Source organism: Corylus avellana, chromosome 1, assembly GCF_965113065.1.
Source record: "Corylus avellana chromosome 1, dhCorAvel1.hap1.2, whole genome shotgun sequence".
NCBI classification, from domain to species: Eukaryota; Viridiplantae; Streptophyta; class Magnoliopsida; order Fagales; family Betulaceae; genus Corylus; species Corylus avellana.
In genome coordinates this window covers 48,330,078-48,344,220 of record NC_142490.1, presented here as the reverse complement: position 1 = coordinate 48,344,220, position 14,143 = coordinate 48,330,078, and the positions used below count along the sequence as shown (strand labels likewise).

Below are 14,143 nucleotides of genomic sequence, written 5' to 3'. Positions count from 1 at the left end.
AACACGCGCTATATTTTCTTATGCATCCCTTGACCACTCCCATTTGGTGATCAGTCCAAATAGTTCCAACTGATCTATATGTATTTTACAAATTAATTGGCCTACTTCCTTTAAGATAATAATATGCGTTGTTTCCTTTAAGATAATAATATGTGTTGTGAAACACCAAATGACTCTTGTCTTGGCTCCTCTAAGTCCTCTAAAGCCCCTGGCTTGATGGAATCTGTTGGGTCATGGATCAGCTGTGTTGGGCCCGGTAAAACGATCTGCCAGCCCATCACTAAAGCTCGGTCATTTTAATTGTTCACCATATTTTCGGCCAATTTATGCTTAACTGAGTCCAGTGCACACAACGCTCGGTTCGAAGGCTCGGTAAACCGAGCCTTCCATAAACATGAACTCCCGAGAAGTACTATTGGAATATTAGATATACCTGCATGATATTTCACTTATCATTCTTCCAATACAATACTCAACACGTGGACCCTCGGTAAGTCCACAGTGCCGGATAAACAGGTACAACCCAATCCCTATAAAATGAGGGTCTCCTCTCAAATTTTGGTAACTTCTTTTTTCTCTTTCCTTAACTGAATATCTCTTATTATCTTTATCTTATCTATCATCTTCAAAGTTATATCTCTCTTAAACACAGTGACTAACTTAGGCATCGGAGCTATCCCCCGCCGGACAACGCCGACAGCTTTGATCCCTTTTCTTGTTATTTTGTAGCCAAGTGATTCCAGCAGATACCAGAATATTTACGAGGTCCATCTTACGTCATCATTCAGAAAACTGTTCAAACAGTTTGGCGCTGTCTGTGGGAATCGATTTTTATCGGTTCTTACTAAACTTCAAAATTCTGACATGGTGAACACAACCCCCACACCCTGATACACCCACACACCCTGTCCCAAATGTTCAAACTGATGTTCCTGGAACATCCACGAGCCTAATGCTCAAACAGCTTTATTGAAAAGTTTTATGAAACGAATTGCCGAATCCATAGAAGCTATGAGGAAACAAAATGAAGATATCGTTTCTAGGTTACCTCCTAGAAAAGATCCAGTGCATAAAGAAAGGCGGGAAGAAGGGCTCAGGGAGCTACCACCATTAACCCGACAACAATCAACTCGTCAAGAAGCAAAAAGTTCAATACAAGGAAGTCATCATACTGTTCGAACCAAAGAAAACTCTCATCGAGGGAGATCTGGTAATGATACTCATCTTAGTAGTAAATCTCACAATGGTGAATCTAGTTATGTCAAATCTCATCATAGTCAATCTCGGCGTAGCCATTCTCATCATGGTCGGTCACATCGTGTAAACCCTGTGGAAGTTGTCGTAAATAAAGATGTTCAAGATCTTAAAGAAAAATATGAAAAGATGGCTCTTTTAATTGAAATGGTGAAAATCGGTTTGCAACCGACGATCTTATGCAGCATACTAATCTACCTTTTACTGATCGGGTAATAAGATTTCCTCTTCCTGATAAGTTTAAGGTGCCTCGGGTTGACAAGTATGATGGAAGTGGGGATCCTTCTGATCATATGGAAAGTTTCCAAGCTCATATCATTCTTTATGATACTCCAGACGAAATAGCTTGCCGAGCTTTCCCTTTAACTCTGAAAGGGGTTGCTAAAGAATGGTTTGGAGGTTTGAGTCCTAAATCTGTTGATAGTTTTGATTTTCTTGGACAACAATTTATGGGTCAATTCCTTGCTGTTCGGAAAAGGAAGAAAAATCCGGCATATTTACTATCTCTCATATAGGGAAAAACCGAATCTTTAAACGATTATATGTTGCGGTTTAATCGGGAGAAGTTAACGGTGGAAAATCCGAATGAACAAACTGTTCTTTTAGCTTTGATGCATGGCATAAAGACTGACGGGCCATTGATGGCTGAATTAGCTCGGAAACCGACTTTGGGAACTCTTCGACAATTCATGAACAAAGCTGAAGAGTTCATTAACCAGGAAGAAACTATTTCAGCATTGATGAAATCCAAAGCCGAATGGAGTAAGCCTGTTTCTGATTTGATTAGAGCAACACCGAGAACTTTTGTCGAAAAGAAGAAAAGAGATCATCAGAATTTGAGAGCTCCAGAAAAGAAGATTCAGCTACCACCCAGGCAAAATCAACAACAACAAATATGTAGGATGGACACCTCTGAATACAACTATTTATAAGGTGTTCATGTAGGTCAGGAAGGATCCAAGCTTCAGGTGGCTAGGAAGGATGAAAGCTCTTCCCTAAAACCGCAGCACTCAGAAGTTTTGTGAATATTATAATGATCATGGGCATTATACTGAGAATTGCATAAGCCTTCGGTTCGAGATTGAAAAATTTCTAAGAAATAGAAAGTTATTGAATTTCTTAGCTGAGGAGAAAGGTAAAGAAAAAAATCCTCAGGACAGTCAGAGACAACGGTCAGGGCAGAATTCGGGGCAGAATAATGACAGCTTACGTAACCAAAGGCAAAGAATGATGAATCGAGGATGTCTCAGAACAATCAACAAAGTCCTCAGAACCAAACCATTGTTGGTGAAATTCGAACAATCTCGGGAGGGATGGCTGGCGGAGGAGAGTCCAGTTCAGCAAGGAAAGCCTATGTTAAACAAGCGAAAATGGAAGAAATCTTTTTTTCTCAAAAAGCCCTCCAAAGTGCAAAAACAAGATCCAGTTATTCTCACATTTTCGAGGGAGGATGCAAAAGAAATTTCAATGCCACATGATGACGCATTAGTGATAACTCTAACAGTGGCTAATCATGTTCTTCACCGAGTTATGGTGGATAATGGAAGTTCGGCAGATATTTTGTATTGGACAGTTTTTCAACAACTGGGTATTGGTCGAAATAAGATGAGGCCTTTTTTATCACCATTAATTGGGTAGGGGAGCGTGTTCAACCCATCGGAATGATTTCCCTTCCGGTTACAGTAGGAACTGCTCCTAAACAATCCACTATAATGGTGGATTTTTTAGTAATTGACCGACCATCAGCTTACAATGTGATCGTCGGTCGTCCAGCTTTGAATCAACTAAAGGCTGCGACTTCTACCTATCATTTGAAAATGAAATTCCTGACAGTCGAAGTGGTTGGCGAGGTTAAAGGTGATCAGGTTGTTACCAGAAGGTGTTATAATACATCTTTGAAAAAATTCACAGAGTCAGCACTATTGACGGTCGGTAATATGGGTGATGAAAGGAAGATTCAGTTGAAAAAAGAACCAGCCGAGCCATTGGTTGATATACCAATAGCAGAAGGGAAAGTTGTAAAGATCGGATCTCAACTAACTTCAAAAGTTAGAGAAGTTCTTGTTCGGTTTCTTCAAGAAAATTTAGAAGTTTTTGCATGGTCTCCTGAAGACATGCCAGGGATTGATTCAAAAGACATTGTTCATCCTTTGAATATTAATCCAGAAGTAAAGCCGGTGAAGCAAAAGCAGAGAAAATTTGCTCCCGAGAGAAATATGGCAATTGCCGATGAGGTAGACAAATTGCTCAAAGCTCGGTTTATCGAAGAAGTACATTATCCTGATTGGTTAGCCAATGTAGTAATGGTCAAGAAGTCCAATGGAAAATGGAGGATGTGTGTGGATTTCACCGATCTTAACAAGGCTTACCCGAATGATAGTTTTACACTGCCACATATTCATTGGTTGATTCAACAGTCGAGTATAAGTTGCTGAGTTTCATGGATGCATTTTCTACCGACAATCAAATCTTCATGCACCCATCTGACCAGGATAAAACAACATTTATCACTAACCGAGGCTTATATTGCTACATAGTTATACCTTTTGGTTTGAAAAATGCTGGTGCTACCTACCAAAGGTTAGTAAATAAAATGTTTCAGGAACAAATCGGGAGGAATATGGAGGTTTATGTCGATGATATGTTAGTCAAGAGCAAGCTGCAAGTGAATCATGTGGTGGATTTACAAGAAGCGTTCATGACATTGAAACGATTCAAAATGAAGCTGAATCCTACGAAGTGTGCATTCGGAGTTTTTTCGGGGAAGTTCCTTGGTTATATGGTGTCAAGCCGAGGAATTAAAGCCAATTCTGAGAAGATTCAAGCAGTGTTAGATATGCAATCTCCGAAGAATACAAAGCAGGTTCAACAATTGACTGGTAGAATTGTGGCGTTAAACAAGTTCATTTCTCGGTCCACAGATAATTGTCTTCCTTTCTTTAAAATTTTACGAAAAGCTTTCGAATGGTCCGAAGAATGTGAACAAGCATTTGAGCAACTCAAGAAGTATCTAGTCAGTCCACCCCTACTTAGCCGAACTGTCCTGGAGAAATATTATATCTGTATTTAGCTGTATCTCCAACCGCAGTCAGTGCAGCTCTGATTCGGGAAGAAGAGGGAATTCAAAAACCAGTTTATTTCATCAGCCGAGCATTGTGTGGTGCCGAAGAAAGGTATGTGCAAATAGAAAAACTTGCTTTTGCCTTGGTAATCGCATCTAGAAAGCTTCGACCGTACTTTCAAGCCCATACAATTAATGTGCTGACCGAGTATCCATTGAAAAAAGTACTTCGGAAGTTGGATTTGTCTAGTCGGTTAGTCAATTGGGCAATTGAGATTAGTGAATTTGATATTCACTTTATTTCGCGTAATGCAATCAAAGGTCAAGCACTTACAGACTTTTTAGTAGAGTTCAAGTAGAGTTCACCAACATACAAGACCTAGAGATGTGACCAAGAGGAAAAATGTGGGTAATTTATGTTGATTGTTCTTCTACAAAAAAGAATGGTGGAGCTGGAGTAATGATGATTACACCAGATGGGAAAGAGTTAAAAAATTCTCTGAGATTAAAGTTCAAAACTACTAACAATGAAGCGGAATATGAGGCAGTAATAGCTGGGCTCGGTTTAGCCCGAGAGATGGAAGCGGAATTCGTAGAAGTGAAGAGTGATTCTCAAGTGATTGTCGGTCACATTCGTGGTGGATTTGAGGCTAAAGGCAGTAAAATGAAGCTATATTTGTCTAAAGTCCAAGATATGCAAAAGGGTTTCAACAAATTTTGTATTGTTAAAATCTCGAGAGAAGAAAATGAGAAAGCATACCTTTTAACTCGATTAGGTTCAGCAACTGAGGATGAAGTGGGAGAAACCGAGCAACCGATACAAATTCTGCAACAACCTGCTATAACCGAGGAGGTTATGTGTAACGACCAAGATTTTAAAACTCTTATTTAAATAATATTAAATAGATTAAAAATATAATCAATAAATTAGAACAATGATATGTGGATTAATGATGTTAAATAACTATTTAGTGTTAAAGGTATATTACATTGATTTTTGACCTCTTATGTATATTACTTCAATTCTAAAAATTTTTGCTTCACTAATATGTTTATGGGCATAATCAAACCAATCTAGTGAATAAATTATTTATATTGGTGTTTAGCAAAGTCATAAATTAATTTGAAGCTTTTCAGTTTTTTAGCCTAAAAAGCAGTGTCTTAATTTTCATACTGTCTAAATGAGATTAAAACTGCTAAAGAAAGATACCAAGGCTAGCTACCTTTGTTGAAAGCTTGAAGTCTTCTAGTAATGATGGTTATAGTAAATATCATGATTATAATGATTTAATAAGACAAGTGGCCAAGTGGGAATGCAAATAGTTAAAGCCTAAGTTAAATTGGAAACTTTGTATAGGCCAAAAATAGACTTAAATGAACTCGGATGAAGTCGAACCAAGAATATAAAATGTTTGTCTCGGAGCTCTCTATCTACTCTCAAAATTTCATGTCAATCGGAGTACGTTTGGACATTGAAAAATGGATCGGAATACACTGCCCTCATTTTGGACGAAAATACTATTTGGTATAGAGCATGAAATATGGACTAGGTTCATTCTTTTGGTTAAATACATCTCAACCCTTAGATCAAATGTGTAAAAATAAATCCTAACCATTCATTCTCTTATAAATAGAGCCTTAGCTAAATTCACTTTCACTTAAGTTTTTACAATCTTAGAACAAGTAAAATTGTTTGCTCCTCCTTTCATTTTATTTCTTAGTTCTAGTCAAAAACCATATAGCCTAAAATCTTTCTTGTAGTATTCAAATGTTTTTCTAAACTAGCTACCTAGAGAAGATTTGGTGGAGTTTTACTTCTAAGGATTTTTGGGTAAGTGTTTCTTGTATAAATATCATGATTTATTGCTTTTATCACTTGTTCTCATTTAATTGTTTAAAGACCCAATAAGCGTATAATGTAAAATAAAGTAATGGATACAAGTGAATTAATAATAAAGAGTTAGTGGACAAAATCAATTAAGGACTTATAATATTATCTATATATTATTTACTTTACAGTATTTACATTCAGTCATTTCTTTTATGTCATTTAAATTTCTGTTCATATTTCTGGCGGTAAGGACCATTTGATCTCATCCCCGAAATATGCATTATTTACATTCAGTTATTTCTTTTATGTCATTTACATTTATGTTCATATTTCTGGCGGTAAGGACCATTTGATCTCATCCCCGAAATATGCATTATTTACATTCAGTTATTTCTTTTATGTCATTTAAATTTTAATTCATATTCTTGGCGGTCATCCCCAGAATATGAATTCAGTATTTACATTCAGTCATTTCTTTTATTGTCATTTAAATTTTAATTCATACTTTGGTAGGTACGAACCATTGGTCTCATCTCCAAAATATGAGTTATGTTTTATATATATTATTTATAATACTTGTTTGTATTTAGTGATACTGGCCATTAGCCTCGTCACCAAAAATGAATTCAGGCATAAAATTAGTTATAAGTAACTATCTTAGATTAATATAATAAAATGAGTAAGTAAAGATGAAGTGACGGATAATAAATAAATATAAAAGATGAGGGTCTTTAAACAATGATATTATTGGAGAATGAACTAAGTATTGTTTGTATGTATATATTATATGCAGAAGTGGAGCAGAATACTACACTAAGGAGAGTAAGTATGGATATACTTACTGAGTACTAGCTCTGTTTTATTGTTATAGGAATTCTTATTTTGTCTTATTGATATAATTTTGCAATACAACTGCTGCATAATGTGTCTAATAAAATGGGCTGATAAGATAGCCACATTAAGAACAAGCTGGGTGGATTGCCGCGAGGAACTGTCGGTATCTTAGTGGATGGGGGTATATAATCGTCCAACAGGCCTAATATATAACTAAGCTGGGACGGTGTAGTTGCCAACACCAAACAGGTAAACCTTTAAGTGTGAGGGACATAACGGACGTAAGCGGGCTGAGAGCTCATGAGAAGAGGTCTGAAGAAAGATTATCATAAAACACAAACTAATCTGTCATTACGCTGCATTCACAACTCATTCATTATTATATATTTTAGTCTTTAATCTTATTTGTTCAAACTAGTCTTTTTAGTCTTTATATCTAGGAAAATAGATTACTCAATTGTTTGCCTATGTAAATATGATAACGTCATCTTTACATAGATCTTGATGCAGGGATAGAAAGTGAGGACGATGGTCCTTTTACTGGTTTTGATGGTTGATAGACCATCTGCTGCAGGATTTATGCTTAGTCTATGGAGCAAGTCTCATTTATGTTAATCGCTTTTATTATGTATGATGATGTGTGTAAACTTAATAGATATTATTATGTTAATTTAGGTGCCGTCTGTGGCATATATTTGGTACACCTAGTGTGTACATATGTTGTAATGAAAACCATGTTTCTATTTTATTTAATAATATATCACCTCGAGGTATTTCAGTCAGCTCAACTGTGTTGTGTAAGTTATTCCTAGGTCATAGAAAAAGAAAAAAATATACATACTCCGCTGTAAGATTGTATTTTCTAAAGTTGCAGCGTCACGACTTCGATATTTGCTAGTTCAAATATCGGGGCGTTACATTATGGTTTTAACAATTAAGGTCATGCCAGCCTGAGCTGAAGAAATTGTTAGTTATTTAGAAAGGGGAGTTCTTCCAGGGGATAAGAGGAAGGTTGTGCAATTAAAAAGAAAGGCTGCTTGGTTCACTCTACTCAATGGTATTCTTTTTAAACGAGGTTTTATGTTACCTCTTCTTAAGTGTGTTTCTAAAAGAAGAGGGTAGTTATATTCTTCGAGAAATCCATGAAGGGATATGTGGCAGTCATTCAGGAGCTCGAATATTAGCACACAAAGCAGTTAGGGCAGGATTTTTCTGGCCTAGTATGAATCAGGATTCCATGCAAATTGTCAAAACTTGTGACAATTGCCAACGTTTTGCTAACATTATTAAGCAACCTCCTGAGAAGCTTAGTTCAGTCTCTTCGCCATGGTCATTTTCACAATGGGGAGTGGATATAGTGGGACCGTTACCCCTAGGAAAAAGGGGTGTCCGGTTCGCTGTAGTTGCCATAGATTATTTTACGAAATGGGTAGAAGTGGAAGCTTTGGTGAACATTACAGCAAAAAATATTGAGAAGTTCCTTTGGAAAAATATTATATGCCGATATGGAATTCCCCGTGCCTTTGTTACAAACAATGGCAAACAGTTCGACTGTGATTCATTTCGAGACTAGTGTGCTGGGCTTCAAGTTCGACAGTATTTTTCATCTCCAGGACATCCTCAAACAAACGGATAAGTGGAAGCAACAAACAAAACTATATTCAAAATCCTGAAGAAGAAGCTCGGTCAGCACGAAGGAAATTGGGCAGAAGATCTTCCAGAAGTTTTATGGCATATCGCACCACTAGAAGAACTCCAACCGAGGAAAATCCTTATGCTTTAACCTTCGGAACCGAGGCTGTCATTCCAGGTGAAGTGTGGTCAGGGAGTTTTTGCGTGGAAACTTTTAATTCCGAACTTAATAGCGAGGGCCTAAAACTGCATCTCGATTTGTTACAAGAAAAATAGGATCAAGCTCAAATAACTATGGCAGCATATTAGCAGAGAGTAGCTCGGTATTTCAATCAGCGGGTCAAGCATTGCAGTTTTCAAGTTGGAGATTTGGTCTTGAAAAAAGTCACTCTTGCAACCAGAGATACAGCTGATGGAAAGCTAACACCGAACTGGGAAGGACCATACAATGTAATCAAATGTTGTAGAGCAGGAGCGTATCATCTCACGAACTCCGAAGGAAAACAACTCCAGCGACCATGGAATGCTGAACATCTGAAGAAGTATTTTGTGTAGAATTATAAACCTCAGAGATTCACCTTTTGTTATATTCCTGTTGTAAAACTGAGTGTTTATGAATGAAGAATCCTCTGAGGTTATAATCATGCAGAAAATCTTAAAATATGCAGCAGACCAGATTCTCTACTCTACACTCGAAAAATATAGCTGAACTAAGCGCTTTTCCGAGAGTCACTTTTGGAAAAGTAGCTACTTATAGCACTTTCCAATCCTTCGATGAAATATAGCCGGAGAATTTCCCGAGCATAGCTCGATGAAATATCACTAAGGCGTTTTCCCGAGGAAGAGTTCGGAAATATAGCTTAACAAAGCGCTTTCCGAACTTAAAGGCAATCCTTCGGTGAAATATAGCTAGAGAATTTCTCGAGCATAGCTCGGTGAAATATCACTAAGGCGCTTTTCCGAGGAAGAGTTCGGAAATATAGCTGAACAAAGCGCTTTCCGAACTTAAAGGCAATCCTTCAGTGAAATATAGCCAGAGAATTTCCCGAGCATAGCTCGGTGAAATATCACTAAGGCGCTTTCCCGAGGAAGAGTTCGAAAATATAGCTGAACAAAGCGCTTTCTGAACTTAAAGGCAATCCTTCGGTGAAATATAGCCGAAGAATTTCCTGAGCATAGCTCGGTAAAATATCACTAAGGCACTTTCCCGAGGAAGAGTTCGGAAATATAGCTGAACAAAGCGCTTTCCGAACTTAAAGGCAATCCTTCGGTGAAATATAGCCGGAGAATTTCCTGAGCATAGCTCGGTAAAATATCACTAAGGCGCTTTCCCGAGGAAGAGTTCGGAAATATAGCTGAACAAAGCGCTTTCCGAACTTAAAGGCAATCCTTCGGTGAAATATAGCCGGAGAATTTCTCGAGCATAGCTCGATGAAATATTACTAACGCGCTTTCCTGAGAAAGAGTTCGGAAATATAGCTGAACAAATCGCTTTCCGAACTTAACCTCCACCCAAAGGTTAACACTTAATAAAAAGTGGCTGAACCAAGCACTTTCCCAAGGCAAATGTTCAACTATTACCTTTGAACCGAGTATTCTTGCAGCCATACATTCTCAGTAAAACCTTATTGAGATCAAATTTTCCAAAACTCAAGCATCATATGACACAATCACAACAATTCAAAATTTACCGCGCATTTCATGAAGATTCCCATTATTATAAATTAAATTTGTAACCTATGGGAATCGGGGGGTATACATATATGAAGCATAAAATTGCAGAATTGATATCTCTATCAAAAAAAACATTTCTATTCATTGTGAAAAATAAATTGGATACAAAGAATCATCTCAAAAAAAAAAAAAAAAAATTACATTCAGAGCTTCAATTAGCTCCATCTGTTACATGGTCCCACTCCTCATCTGACACAGCTATTGATTTTTCCGAATCATCAGATGAAGAGTCTTCGGCTTTAGGATCCTCTGTAGTAGTAGAAGGTTCCCCAGCTTGATATCTAGCAAATGGGTTGAAGCCAAAAAGTGTAATGCCTTTACAATCAGGCATTTGCTCTTAACCGACTATAGCAATCTTTGTGATGGCCTCTTCAATAGGGGGGAATATCTTCGGGTTTAATTGTATCAAGGTCAACACCCTCAGGAGGATTTTTTGACCAACCCTAGAAAGTTTCAAAACCCGAGATAAAACCAATAGCCCAACCATAATCTCGGCCCCAGGAAGCAAATGAAAGCTGCTTATAAAAACTCCGAGCCTTATCCTTATATCTGATCACTTGTTCTTTAGCTCAGGAGAATTTTCTCTTAAAACTCGCAGTTTTCTTCTCAGCAGCCTTGAGCTTCTTCTCGGTTGATTTTCTTTTCTTCCCAGCCACTAGAAGCTGTTCTTCAGCCACCTTTAGTTTTCCCTCAGCCACCTCAGCTCTAGTATATTGAGTAACCAAGTATCTTTGAGCTTCTTCAAGTTCTTCAGAAACTAAATTAATGCGTGACTCGGTAGCTCGGCATTGAAGCTCGGCGTCAGCATGCTTTTCCTTAAGCTGGTTGGCTTCATCTTCAAGGGTTCAATAATCAATTAACAACCTCCTGTTCTTTGCTTTCTCGGCAGCTAACTCAGTTTCTAGTTCCTAAATCCGAGAATCAACTTGGACACGCTGAGCCTCCAACCCGGCAACCTGCTCTCCAGATTGAAAGAGCTCATTCCCTTGCTGAGAAGACAATTCTTGCAGCCGTTTTATCTCAGCTTTAGCATCTGCAAGTTTCTTCTTGAAATTCTCGGTTTCCAAAGCTGAATTCTCGGCAGACCTTCTGAAGTGGAGGTAGTAATTCATGCTTTGCACTGATCCCTACAACGGAAACAAGTTTATTAGAATGAGGATGTTATTATCAAAAAATAAAAAATACACAGAGACATTTACCTCAAGTTGATGGTACAACATGTGCTCCATCACCTCCTTCGGGAATTGGGCGCTGATGTCTGGTGAATGGTTGACCTGGATCAAATCAGCTAAGGCAACAAACGGATTTCCGAACCAATTATCACCCAGCCGAGAAAGAGGTTCCCCGAATGTCCAAGTGATCGGATCGAGTGTATGCTCTACCGAGGGACCAGCTGCTTGTGGAATCTTGGTAGGATTCTATATGGGATCATTTGGGGGGTTATCTCTCGGTGGCTGAGATGACTCACCAAGATTAGATGATTTCCCACCAGCTGGTAAGTTAAAATCTGCTCCTTCAACTTCACTGGCGGTTGCTATAGGTTCGGCATCCGGTTGCTCGACAACCTCACAAGCATCAGTCACCTTTTCAACAATCACATGCTCAGCAATTATAGGTTCGGTAATCACTGGCACATCACTAGCAGGCTCGGTAATCGAGGGTTCAGCAGTCACAGGCTCCTCGGCAACTGAAGGTTCAACAGCTACAGTCTCGGTATGAACAAACTCAGGGCGCATATATGAACTCTCTGCTTTGGTTTGCCCTAGGAGGATCATAGCAAGTGGCTGTATTATCGGCATCTTTGAGGCAATATCTCTAAGGATGCAACCAATATCTACCGGTTCCTCTTCTTCGGAATCAGAAGCACTTAAGTGTACAGCCTTAGTAGGAGTTGAAGAAAGAGGAACGGCAGAGAGTGGTTCAACTTCAAATGCAGCAGAGGAAGGAAGCTCGGCTCTAACTGGTGTATGAAAGGACGATCGGGAAGGTCGGTTTGCAAGGAGGGCATCTCAGACTGATGTGTCTTGTTTACCTAAGAATTCCCTAACACCACTGAGAACCTTAGAGTACGCTCTAATATGAGGAGCATGCTCTTCTACTTCAGGAGTTGCTCTTTTCCCATGTGTTCCCAAACCACTTGTAACTCTAGTTCTTTCTTCTTCAAGAAGAGTGTCAGGTATTGGCCCCGCTACTTCAAAACCCGAATGTGCCACGGCCTCCTCTGGCTCCAAGTCGATAACTGGCTTCCCTATCTTTGATCCACCCTCGATTTTCTTTATTTTCTTCTTAGTCTTCTTCAGAGGGGGAATAGTAGAATCCTCAGGCTTATCGGCAATCGCTAGAGATACTCTAACAGCAATGGGTGGTCTAGCTGAGGATTTCTTCGGGAAAGCATCTTCGGCTTTCCTCTTGCCTTTTCCACTAGAAGAACCTTCCACTCTGACAATTCTTCTTCTCGGAGGCTCGGCAGACTCGGCAGACGGTCTTCTTGGAACCTCGGCAGATGGTATTCTCGGTGGAGCCACTTCTACCAACCTTGCAGGTGGGGGGGTCCACAAGTACAACCTCTTGTTTTCCTCTGTCATAATGGAGTCGAAATCCATCTCCAATGGATGCAGTTCGGCATATTCCAAAACCTGCCTTACTCGTCTCGCCTCTTCTCTGGTTAAAGAAGGTTCTTGTTGACCTGAGAATTTATATCAAGATTAGCTTTGCTGCAAAAGAAAAGAAAAGAAAATATATATATATATATATATATATATATATATATATATATGAACACTAAGTTCGGTTTATACCTCGGTTTGATGGGGAAATGGTTTCCCGAGGCACACTCGAGTCTCTGATTACTTCCAAGGGCGCAAACTCCCAGCCGCCTTGCACAAAGAAGAACTCACCTTTCCACCCTTTGTTGCTGGTGTAAGTGCTTTTGAAAGTGAGAAGTTTTAATTTTTTCCGAGTTTGAAAGGTAAACAGGTGCTCGGTTTTGGGACCTTTTGACAAACGGTATACCTTCAGAAACTCCACCACAGTAAGAGGATGTTCAGCCCCAAGGATTTTCGGCCAAACGATCATACAGGCGAAGAAGGTTCTCCAACCGTTCGGCATAAGTTGATGAGGAGCTATCCAAATGTAACTCAATAATTCCCGTATTATCCTCGGGAAGGGCAGCCTCAAACCAAACCGAAACATCTCCATGTAGACACAGACTTCGTTTCTGTCAACATTAACCATAGTTCCGGTTCCCTCATTATCAAAGCGTAGTTGAACCAAATCAGGAATATGACAGATTTGACGAATCTCGGGTTCGTCATCGTCTGACAAATTTGATTCCCATGTAACTGGGTGTAAAGGACCCAACGCACCAAGATCAGCACCGACTCTACGACTCATCAGGTATTGGAATTCGGGATTTAGTTGACGAGGAATAGAAGGAAGACCTTGCCGAATCAGAAGATGGGCAACGCTCAGACGAAGATGATTAACCGATTGTTCAATCGAGGGAAGAAGAAAGTCTAAGTAATGGAGCACGGGGCAGTTCAGATGAACGAAAGGTTCGGCTGAGGGGACAGACTCAACCGAAGTTTTGAAATATACTACTCTTAAGAAGTAATATTGGGCAGAGAAGTCCGAAAGAAGGAGTGCCAGTTTTGAAAAATCAGCAAAAGCTCAAAAGAACACAAACAATGGTTTCTAGTGGAAGGCAATGGGGGGTAAGCGAAGGTGGAGATGGTTTAAAAAGACTTCCGGAAGGTGAAACCGAAGTAGCGCAGTTAAAGCCTTAGGGGCTAGGGTTC

General features: G+C 39.1%; 1 long non-coding RNA gene across 1 annotated transcript; it reads left to right on the top strand.

Moving 5' to 3' along the window:
* Positions 1-6,081: 6,081 nt before the first annotated feature.
* Positions 6,082-7,562, top strand: LOC132168587 (uncharacterized). The gene is made up of 3 exons (XR_009438893.2): positions 6,082-6,146; positions 6,940-6,968; positions 7,479-7,562. It is a non-coding gene; the product is annotated as an uncharacterized LOC132168587 (long non-coding RNA).
* Positions 7,563-14,143: the final 6,581 nt, after the last annotated feature.